General features: G+C 41.3%; 1 non-coding gene across 1 annotated transcript; it reads right to left on the bottom strand.

The window, feature by feature from the left end:
• Window positions 1–11,740: 11,740 nt before the first annotated feature.
• On the bottom strand, window positions 11,741–11,848 carry LOC130965126 (small nucleolar RNA R71). The gene has a single exon (XR_009081179.1). It is a non-coding gene; the product is annotated as a small nucleolar RNA R71 (small nucleolar RNA).
• Window positions 11,849–12,383: the final 535 nt, after the last annotated feature.

Below are 12,383 nucleotides of genomic sequence, written 5' to 3'. Positions count from 1 at the left end.
AAAGTAATAAAACGAAGCTTCTCCACTCACGACCTAATTCTAATCCGAAACGACATCGGAACACAAAAGTCGGGAGAAGGAAAGCTAGCTGCAAACTGGAAAGGACCCTACAAAGTAACAGAAGTCTTAGGAACAGGCTATTACAAGATATCCGACCTAGAAGGCAATGAGCTGCCCAGGGCCTGGCACGCCTGTAATCTAAGACGGTACTACAGCTAGAAAAATTTGACCCGAGGTGTACTCTTTTTCCCTACAAGGGTTTTTTAATGAGACACCCGGTCAAGTAAGGCACCCGACCTAGTCAAGGGTAAACACTCTGTAAATATTCTTTCTTTTTTAATACTAATCAAATTTTTCTATTTTCTTTTGTTCTTCATGATAAAACAAAATCCTGGAAAAGTACCCCGCCAAGGCGCATTAATTTATGCTCGACAAAACGCAAAAAATCATTTGCCAAGAGACCACACAAGGTCGGCAAAGATAAAGTGACGAGGTTCAAATTAATGTGAGAAGTTATAAAGTAACTCTGGAAAGGCTCAAAAAGCCAAATAAAAAGAGATTACAAAAATAACTTAAAGGGCCGACCGGCAACAAGGTCGGACCCAACAAAGGAGGTACTCGAAGCATCCGAGGTCCGAGGAAAGGCCCGGACCAGAGAAAGAAGCCTTAAAACGGCGGAAAACCAAGATTTCGAAAGCGCTTACTAAAAAGTTGCTTTACAAAAAACAACTAAAAAGTACAAGCGAAAGAACGAAATCGAAGGAAGTTTCGAAAACGCTTACTAAAAAGTTGCTTTACAAAAAACAACTAAAAAGTACAAGCGAAAGAACGAAAGCACAAGAAGTCAAAACGCTAGCTAAAAAGTTGTTATCCGAAAACAACTAAAAAGCACAAAAGCGAAAACAAAAGGTCAAAACGCTAGCTAAAAAGTTGTTATCCGAAAACAACTAAAAAGCACAAAAGCGAAAACAAAAAGTCAAAACGCAAACACCGCATAAATAAAGCTAAAAAGTTACTACAAAGTAGCTAATAAGCAAAAAGGTGTCCAAAGGCGTTCACAGTAACCATCCAAAAACAAAAAAGCCCACAGGTCGGGCAAAACATCAAAGATTACAGAGGATCAAGGTCCTTTCCAGACTCCGCATCAACAGAAGGCTGCGGAGCAAACATAGAAATCGGGACTGCATCGACGGCAACGTCACCCGGGTTTGAAACCCCCACACCAGATCCATCCCCGGCCAAAGAGGAAGTCGGGTTCTCAACGGAAACTTCAGGGTCGGACGCCGGAACCTCATCCTCGTTTGGAGCAGGAACAATCTTTCCCTCCACAACGACGTTATCCGTACTGAACAAGCTCAGATCTAGGTCGGGAGCAAGAACCCGAACCTGAGCCTTCAGATTTTCAAACATAGCATCCATACCCTTGGCCACATGACTTTCCAGCTCGTAAAACTTGTCCTGCGCAGATTGCAACTCCTCCTTCGTCTCCACAAGCTCGGCATATAGCCGAGTATAATTCTCTGTGGCCGCCTTCGCCATCTCCTCAGATGTCTTCGCTGACGCCACAGCCGCAGTAGCCCTAGCTTTCTCTTTCTCCAAAGAAGTCTCCAGCTCAGTAATCCTGGCAGCCTTCAGTTGACTAATCTTATCAAGCTCGGACTGAGCCTTCTCAAGTCGGGAGCTAGTCGCCCCAAGAGGAGATTTCTTGAACTCCCGGGCAATAGCGGCATGAAGACTAGCCATCCGGACACAGCTCCGCGCCATATACTGAAAATGATGCTCCATAGACACATCATCAGTAGAAATAAAGGTCTGAGGGAGGATATGCTGCTCAATCCAACCAAGAGCATCAAAGTCCTTATCATTAAAACCGGCAAGCCCTTGAGAGGTCTTCTGCTTCTTGGGAGGAGGACCCGAGAACGGAGGAGGAGAAGAAGTAACAGAGGTCGGAGGATCCTGACTTATAGCTCGGAACTGAGGAGTCGGAATAGTCTTCGACCGAGTCTGAACACCCACAGTAGTCTTCTGCGGAGAAGATCGGGCAGAAGCCTCCCCGGCCTCGATATTCCGAGCAGCCACCGACTTCTTCGTCCGACGAAGGAATTTCATGGAATCCGCCTGAGAAGACATCTCTGCAAAGAAATAAAGAAAGGGATTACAACAACAGAAATTCCACCAAAAACAGGCAACACAAAAATACTAAAAAAGATGAATTTCGGAAGAGGTCGGGAACTACCTAACTCGGAACGGAGAAGGCTTGGATCTCCCAACATTTTCTTCGTGTCCAAGTGAGGTGCCCGACCCCATAAACTGCTCACCACACCCACAAAAGCCTGCTCCACCTCATCTAGACTCTCAAAGGTATACTTAACAGACACTACATTCTCCTGCCAACAAAGAGGAAAAGAAGGCTCCCCACTCTCATCTAGAAAGAAAGGTTGGACGTCTCCAATAGCCCGGACTTTGAAATAAAAGTTCTTAAAATCGTGAAAGGACTCATCATACAGGGTACAAAACTTTCTTCCCTGGTTAGCCCTAAAAGAGACCCAGGACACCTTCCCTCCACCCGACCCCGGCTTCGTCAACACAAACAAATAGGAAAAAAGAGAAATAGAGGGAGAGACACCCAAAAACTGACACAAAAGTTGGAACAGCTTTAAAAATGCCCAAGAATTTGGATGGAGCTGCGTAGGGGCAAGGTTACAAGACCACAACACCTCGGACTCCAGGTCGGTAAAAGGAAGTCGGACGCTCAGTTTAGAGAAAAAACAATCATAAGCGTAAAAGAAGAGCTTCTCGGAACTATCTAAGGGCGGGAAGCACACTCTCTCCTCGGAATCCGGGGCTACTAGCTCATAATCCCTCTCAGACTCTCTATCTTCACATATACTACATTGCCTACGAAACCTAGCTAAATACTCAGAATCTACCACAGAAGGGACTTTTAGAGGAACAGGATCTACCCAACCAAGACCACTCGGAATCTTGGTCGACATTGCTTGAAGAACCTTTTGAGACATAAAAATCTTGCCTACAAAGAAGAGTACAAACAGCAAAGCAAAAATCATAAAGCAGACGGCGAAAACCCATTCAGCAAAACAAGAAACAAAGATCTTTTAGAAAGAAAATGCAGCAAACCCGAAACGAAATACCAGAGAAAAGAGCCCCCCCCATACAAAACAAACAAAGTGATGGCGGCGCCTCTTTTCGGGGCAACCCAGGCATAGAGAAAAAGAAACAGACAAAGAGCCACACAAAAGAACAGAAGCATATGTACACAAAAGAAAAAGAGACGAGAACGAACCTGGAAAGAAAGAGAACGACGAGTTCCAACAGCAAGGAGAAACAGGCGGCGCAGAAGAAACCCCGGAAAAACGCACAGAAAGAATCGGAGAAGAAGAACAAAGAGAAAGAAGGAGCGGTGCTCGAAGGAGAGATGGCGAAAACTCAGAAAACGAAAAAGGGAACAGAATAAACGAAGAAAATGAGGAAAGGGGCAAATAAATAATGCCTTCACAGAGCCCGAACGGAAATCGAGGAGAAACGGTAAAAAGCAATAAATGCTGAAACGGCCATTTTTCAAATTTTGAAAAAACTACTATGCCCGAGCTCGACCTCTCAAGAAGGACGAACTCGGGCAGGGGCACTGTTTATACCCTGACCGAGCTCCCCAAAACTCGGCAAGTTCATAGAAGGTCCGACCTCATCCCAAGGCCCACGCCTGAGGTCGGACATCGGACAAATAAGCTAAGAAGGCCCATCAAAAGGAACGAAGCCCAAAAACCTAAAGGCCGAAAAGGCCTAGGAAAGGCGGTTCCACAAAGATAGGGATAAAACCCCCAAAAGATAAGATAAGATAAGAATATCTTATCCAGGGAAGATCACGGCCAACTACTATAAATACACTGGAGCACCCAGGTATAAGACACATTCTACATTCTACACATATTTGCTTGGACCCATGCTAACTTAAGCATCGGAGTGTCATTGCAGGTACAACCACCCGCCGCTCAGCGCATCAAGCTCGGGTCACGGAATCCCCACCTCGGGTCTTGCCAGACGACCGAGCTCCACGTTTCAGGTAACCCTCGGGTCACATTTAGCTATCTTGATTCTTGCAGGAGAAAAAGATTAAGACAAAACTCAAGGAGGGGCCACGGCTAGGAGAAGTTATGTGATGAAGGTCACATGTGCCTAGGAGAACGCGTTCATGGGGAACAAAATCTGCATGCATGCATCCTTGGACACTTAAATACATGCAGCCAATGGGAGGAGGATCCTTGTCAAGCCTCAACCATGCATGCAGGCCGTCCATTCCATGAGTCCTTGAGATGACCAACTCAATCTCAGCCCTTCATGAACACTAACGGTTCCTTCTTCATTCATTCATTGTGGTTTTGTTGGGAAGATTGAAGACATGGCCTATAAATAACCGCTGCACCAACACAGGATACATATTCTCATTCAAGCCACTCTCATATGAAAACCATACTCTCTTCCACTTCTAAAACCAACATAATCTCCTTGTCTCACATCAAAACCGAACCAAAACTCTTCCCAAACACAACACGCATTTCTTCTACTCTCATTCTTTCTTTCTTCTTACCTCAAATCTGATGGCTTCTTCAAGTTCAAAAAGAAGGCCAGGAAAAGAACCTATGGTAACCGAACCTCCAGCCTTTAATGCAACCAAGTTTAGATCCCAATTCCATGAAGGGAGATATCATAGGTTCATGGAGGCAAAGAATGTCATCTATGAGAAAGGCCTTGATTTGAGGGAAGGAGAATACCCCATTATGAGGCAGATTACTAGAGAAAGAAGGTGGGAACTCTTGTGTGCTCCTCTGACTGACATCAGTGCAGTAATGATTAGGGAGTTCTATGCAAATGCTGCAAAAGAAAACAAAAATAGTGCTCCCTACACAAGTTATGTCAGAGGGGTTGAAGTGAGTTTTAGCCCAGCTGCTATCACAAGAGCTCTCAAGTTACGAACCATAACTTATCCAGAGCTTAGTTATGAGGCTAGATTGCAACGGGAAAATAATCCTGATGAAATTCTGCAGGGGTTATGCATGGAGAATACTGATTGGGAAAGAGATTCAAAGGGAGTTCCAAGTCACATAAGGAGAATAAATCTTACTCCTGTGGCTAAGGGATGGTATGAAATAGTAAGGAGATCTATCCTTCCTACTGGAAATGCATCTTGGGTCACAATCAAAAGAGCACTCTTGACATACTGCATCTTGCATGGAGGTGAGATCAACATTGCACAACTCATAGCTGACAGTATTTAAGAAATGGCCAATAGCACAAGCAAATCAAAAGGTATTGGGCATCCAAGCACCATCCAAAGGCTATGTAACAGAGCTAATGTAGTTTTTGAAGATGAGGACACAACAAAAGTGAAAGTAGGAAAAGGAATTACCAAGAAGAGCATGGAGGGAATTAATGAAGAAGAAGACCAAGAAGGGGTAGTAGCTCCTAGACAAAGGAGATCACAAAGAGAGGAAGGACGAAATCAAGCTTATGATGCCATAGATATGAGCCAATTGCAAAGATCAATTGAAGAATTATCTCAGCAACTCATGCAGGCTCAACAAGGTCAGAATCAACTCATGCAGATCCAACAAGGCAAAAATCAGGAGGGCCCAGCGCAATATCTAGAGCCCCATCCTGAATTTATGGAGCAATTCTTGAAAGAAAAAGAAGAACGAGAAGCTTGGCAGCATCAAATGGAGGAAAAACAAGAGAGATGGCAACAACAAATGATGACTCAGCAGCAAGAATTTCTAGCACAGATTCTTGAAGGGCAAAAAGAGCAATACAAAGAATTCAAGGAATCATATGATAAGCTGTATTTTAGTCAAGCTAAAGCAGAGGAATATAGTCACAACTTATATCAATGGAAGAATGTTCATCATACCATGGGAGAAGTTAGATATGCACAAAGAATGGAGTATGATGAAAACATGCAAGCAAGGTTGGAGTACTTGACCCACAATTTGCCAACACTCAATCCTGAGATCAAGCCATTTGAACAATGCCCTGAATTCTTAGCCAAGCAACAAGCTAAATCTCATCAATACACTGAGTCAATCTTTAACAGATTGGAAGATTTTGGGCTCAAAGGACTCTTAGATTCGGTTTGGGGTAGAAGATGTCCTGGTGAAGAGATTCGAGATTACTCCAAGACAGGGAAGAGAAAGAAGAAGAAGGGAGAATCAAGCAGCAGCCATGACCATTAGAAGGTGGCAAAGTTCCTTCATACTTCTTCTTTCATGTCTCTAATAAGGAGATGCATGTCTGAAACATGATATGCCTCCATCATTTATTTCTTTTACTTTATGCATTATCTGTTCTTTGCTTTTCATTTTAGTTAGTTAATAAATAGCTAGAAAAATGATAAGTCTGCATAATGCTAGTATCCATCACTTAGCTTAAAAATTGTTTTGTTTCCCATATGCTTAAATAAAAGAGTTTGGTTTGAATTGAAAAGTGAAATATCCAATGTTGCATAAGTATGAATGGAAGTTAGTGGTGGTACATGTGTTTGATTAAATGCATAACTCATGAAATAATTGTTGCATAATATCATTCTCATTCAATTGTGAGTTAGCTTGCTGTTATAAAAACTCCTATCAATAACGAAACAACCCTTGGTAACAAAAACAGAAAGAAAAAAAGAAAGAAAAAGCCAAAATGGCAAGAAAAACAAAGAATAAAGGTTGGACACCAATAGCTTGGACCCTAGGACATATGCCTGTGGTGTTCTTGTACTAAGATCTGCTTGGATGAGTAAATTCTAAGGGGTATTTTAAAACCCGGTCACTTAGATCAATTGATTTGGGATGGCCAATTGAAAATCCACAATAAAGAGCAACTTAGATACAAAGCACTTAGTGATCCAAAGAGATGCTGGGCATCAATGATCCTAGGAAGAATTAGTGAGCCATGTGTCTGTGGTGGAAAGATGTTGAGCAAAAGAAAAGAAAATAAAGCCAAAGGCTATGCTGCAACATTTAACACCAAACCTCCAAAAGTATAATAAGCTTGATAAGCATTGTAAGCCAAGAAAAGTTAGCAAGGGAGGAATCAAAAGGTGAGTCTAATAACAGCAAGTCTAGCAAGCCTTTGAGGAAAGACATGTATTATGTAACAGCAACAATAACTTGAGTTGTCATTGTCTGCATAAATGCCCCATAGATTGAAGTTCTGCTATCTGCATAATAAGGATATGCATTCTTTTCTTATTCATATCATTTACTCTTAGTTTTGATGCTTGCTTGGGGACAAGCAAGGTTTAAGTTTGGTGTTGTGATGACAAGTCATCATATACCCATTTTTCAAGCTAATTTCACTTGTTTTGTTAGCATTTATGCACTTTCTTGCATCCTAAGTAAGTGATTTGGAGTGAAAATGCATAACTTCTCTAAATCAAGCAACCACCATGAAATTAATGTTAATCCATGAGGTTTGAGCTCATTTTAATTGAATTTTAATTGATTTATAAGCCTCTTGAATTTAGTGATACTTTGAGTGGTTGTTTGGTTTATTATAGGTGAAGAAAAGAAAAGAAAAGGAAAAGCGTGGCATAAAAAGTGTAGCACAAGAAAAGGAAAGCGTGGCCAAAGAGGAGAGAAGCGTGCTGCATACAATGGGGGAAGCAACATTGCCCTCCACAAGGGCAGAATGCCCTCTAGGAGAGCAACATTAGGTGACCAAGCAAAGGAAGGCAATTCTGCCCTGCCCACTCCAAGGGCAGAGCACAAAATGTGCCTTGAAACCAAGAGAAAAAGAACCTTGCCCTGCCCTTGTGGAGGGCAGAATCGGGCTCTCTAAGGAAGAAATTCAAGGGAAAAACATCACCCATGCATGCCACAAGGTTCGAACAAAGAACCATGAGGAAGCCAAGCTCTAAGACCCATTGTCGTGCCAAGAAATCAAGAAAATTAATGAAGCGTGTGTATCCGCCCAGGTTCGAACTCGAGACGTGAACAAAGGAACATTGCCCTGCCCTTGGCGCGGGCAGGGCAGCATTTGAAGTGGCGCACCAAGAAGCAAAACGCGCGCACCAAGTTTTGTTCCTGGCAGCACCAACCGCGCGCACCAACGTCTCTGGCGCATCAAACCTTTCCTGCCCTGCCCTTGGCGCGGGCAGGGCAGCGTCCCACGCACCAACGCGCATCGCGCGCAACCTTGGCCGCACCAACTCGCACATGGCCGCACCAAATCCACGCACCAAGCTTCAATTTTCTGCCCTGCCCTCCACAAGGGCAGGGCAGCCTCCTGGGAATGACTTTTTTTGGGCCAAAATTCAAATTAAAAATCCATTTGAATTCATTTCTTCACCAATTCAAAAGCCCATCCAAATCCCAATATCCAAGAATAGAAAGTGTATAAATAGGAGTTAGTTTGATGTAAAAAAAAAAAGACTTTACTTTGAGCTTTGAATTTTTACTTTTATTTTGGGAGCTTTTGAATACTTTCTTGGTGACTAACCGAGAATTCTGAGAATTGGGAGGAGAATTGATCTCTCTTCTTCCTCATTCTTGCTTTAGCAATTCTAATCTTCTGTTTCTGAGTTTTGGGTGTGAGAAATTGAGGAAATTCTGTCTCAATTCCCATTCAAACTCTCTTTGAATCTTTTCTGCATAATTCAATTCAATTTCAATTTCCTTTACTGCTTCTTCTTCTAATCTTCTGTCAATTGCTTTGTTTACTTGGATCTAGGAAGGCAAAAAGAGATCTAGGCTCTGCTACCTAGTCTCTTGAGACCTGAGACCTAATTTTACCTTTGGTTCCTCTGGAAACTTCTGCTGTATTTTATTTCTTTACTGTTTAAATTCTCATTGCTCCTAATTCAAATTCTGCCACCTTAATTGTTGCAATTTACTTTGCCTTTGTTTAGATTCTGCAATCCCTGTCCTCAATTCCCTTTTACTTTCAAGCAATTTATATTTCTTGCCATTTAAGTTACTGCAATTTACATTTCTTGCACTTTAAGTTTCAGTCATTTACTTTCTTGTTCTTTAAGTTTCTGCAATTTTACTTTCCTGCTTCTCAATTTACTGCACATTTCCCTTTCCCCTTTACATTTACTGTCATTTATTTTATGTTAAACACAAATCACTCAACCAACACTTGATTCGCTTGACTAAACCACCCACTAAACTAAAATTGCTCAATCCTTCAATCCCTGTGGGATCGACCTCACTCATGTGAGTTATTATTACTTGATGCGACCCGGTACACTTGCCGGTGAGTTTTGTGTTGGATCGTTTTCCACACATCAGAATTGATGGCGGCATTCAAGAGAATCTGGAAGGTCTAAACCTTGTCTGTGGTATTCTGAGTAGGATTCAATGATTGAATGACTGTGACGTGCTTCAAACTCGCAATTGTGGGGCGTTAGTGACAGACGCAAAAGAATCACTGGATTCTATTCCGACATGATCGAGAACCGACAGCTGGATAGCCGTGCCGTGATAGGGTGCGTTGAACATTTCTACTGAGAGGATGGGAGGTAGCCACTGACAACGGTGAAACCCTTGCATACAGCTTGCCATGGAAAGGAGTAAGAAGGATTGGATGAAGACAGTAGGAAAGCAGAGAGACGGAAGGGACAAAGCATCTCCATTCGCTTATCTGAAGTTCTCACCAATGAATTGCATAAGTATCTCTATCTTTATCTTTATGTTTTATTCATATATCATCCATAACCATTTGAGTCTGCCTGACTAAGATTTACAAGGTGACCATAGCTTGCTCCATACCAACAATCTCCGTGGGATCGACCCTTACTCGCGTAAGGTTTATTACTTGGACGACCCAGTGCACTTGCTGGTTAGTTGTGCGAAGTTGTGTTTATGCCATGGTATTGAGCACCAAGTCTTTGGGGCCATTACTAGGGATTATTTGAGTTGTGAAAAGTAGTGATCACAATTTCGTGCACCAAGTTTTTGGCGCCGTTACCGGGGATTGTTGAGTTTGGACAACTGACGGTTCATCTTGTTGCTTAGATTAGGTATTTTTCAAAGTTCTTAAGAATGAATTCTAGTGTTTCAAAGTGATGATCTTATCATCACCAAAGCTGATTGATTCTCATCAATTTAGCTCTTGAATGCAATGTTCTGCTGAAGCTTGGCTATCCATGTCTAATTCCTTTAGACTGAAGCTTTAGACTAACATCGCATGATTCCTGGAATTCTCATTAAGAATTTTGATACCTTCATTTTCTTTTCCACTTAATTTTCGAAAAAAACCAAAAAAAAAATTACAAAATCATAAAAACCAAAAATATTTTATGTTTCTTGTTGAGTCTAGTGTCTCATTTTAAGTTTGGTGTCTTGCATACATTGTTTATTTGATCTTGATTCTGTTTTCAAGTCAATAATACAGGGAACTGAAGATTCAGTACATGCAGCAGAGGAATTATACAGAAAAAAAGCTGGGCATTCAAAATGCCCAGTGAAGAAGGCAGACTGGCGTTTAAACGCCAACCAGGGTGCCTGGCTGGGCGTTTAACGCCCAAAAAGGTAGCATTTTGGGCGTTAAACGCCAGAATGGATACCATTCTGGGCGTTTAACGCCAGGATGGCACAAGAGGGAAGATTCTGTTTTTAATGCAAATTTTTTTCAAGTTTTCAAAGTTTTTCAAAATCAAATCTTTTTCAAATCATATCCTTTCAATCAAATCTTTTTCAAATCAATTTCTTTCTTTTTTCAAAGATACTTGCTATCAATTAATGATTTGATTCAACATTTCAAGTTTGTTGCCTTTTCTGTTGAGAAAGGTTTAATGTTTGAATCATATCTTTTCTTGTTAGCCAAGTCATTAATTTTTAAAATCAAATCTTTTTAAATTGTTTTTCAAATCATATCTTGTCAATCATATCTTTTTAAAACCATAACTTTTAAATCACATCTTTTTCAAAAAAGTTTTCAATCATATCTTCTTCAAAATCTTTTTCAAAATGATTTTAAAATCTTTTTAATTAATTTTCGAAAAACTCTTCCTCTCTTCTCATCCTTCTATTTATGGAGTACCACTCCTCCTCAATGCACAATTCGAACTCTATCTCACTAAGTTCGAATTCTTCTACCTCTTCCTTCTATTTTTCTTTTCCTCTGACACCTCAAGGAATCTCTATACTGTGACATAGAGGATTCCACATTTTCTTGTTCTCTTCTCTTTCATATGAGCAGGAGCAAAGACAAAGGTATTCTTGTTGAAGTTGACCCTGAACCTGAAAGGACCTTGAAGCGAAAGCTAAGAGAAGCTAAAGCACAACTCTCTGTAGAGGACCGAACAGAAATCTTCAAAGAAGAAGAACCCATGGCAGCCGAAAACAATAACAATGCCAACAATGCAAGGAAGGTGCTAGGTGACTTTATTGCACCTACTCCCGACTTCTATGGGAGAAGCATCTCTATCCCTGCCATTGGAGCAAACAACTTTGAGCTTAAGCCTCAATTAGTTTCTCTAATGCAACAGAATTGCAAGTTCCATGGACTTCCATTGGAAGATCCTCATCAGTTTTTAGCTGAGTTCTTGCAAATCTGTGACACTGTCAAGACTAATGGGGTTGACCCTGAGGTCTACAGACTTATGCTATTCCCTTTTGCTGTAAGAGACAGAGCTAGAATATGGTTGGACTTACAACCTAAAGACAGCCTGAACTCTTGGGAAAAGCTAGTCAATGCCTTCTTGGCAAAGTTCTTTCCACCTCAAAAATTGAGTAAGCTTAGAGTGGAAGTCCAAACCTTCAGACAGAAGGAAGGAGAATCCCTCTATGAAGCTTGGGAAAGATACAAACAATTGATCAGAAAATGTCCTTTTGACATGCTTTCTGAATGGAGCACCATAGGTATCTTCTATGATGGTTTGTCTGAACTGTCCAAGATTTCTTTGGATAGCTCTGCTGGAGGATCTCTTCATCTGAAGAAGACGCCTACAGAAGCTCAAGAACTAATTGAAATGGTTGCAAATAACCAATTCATGTACACTACTGAAAGGAATCCTGTGAACAATGGGACAAATCAGAAGAAATGAGTTCTTGAGATTGATACTCTGAATGCCATACTAGCTCCGAACAAAATATTGACCCAACAAGTCAAATTGATTTCTCAAAGTCTGTCTGGAATACAAAATACACCAGGCAGTACTAAAGATGCTTCATCTGAAGAAGAAGCTTATGATCCTGAGAACCCTTCAATGGAAGAGGTGAATTACATGGGAGAATCCTATGGAAACACCTATAATTCTTCATGGAGAAATCATCCAAATCTCTCATGGAAGGATCAACAGAGACCTCAACAAGGTTTCAACAACAATAATGGTGGAAGAAACAGGTTTAGCAATGGCAAGCCTTTTCCATCATCTT

This window comes from Arachis stenosperma, chromosome 2 (assembly GCF_014773155.1).
Source record: "Arachis stenosperma cultivar V10309 chromosome 2, arast.V10309.gnm1.PFL2, whole genome shotgun sequence".
NCBI lineage: Eukaryota > Viridiplantae > Streptophyta > Magnoliopsida > Fabales > Fabaceae > Arachis > Arachis stenosperma.
Note: the sequence above shows the minus strand (reverse complement) of the source record. Positions and strands in the feature narration are given on the sequence as shown.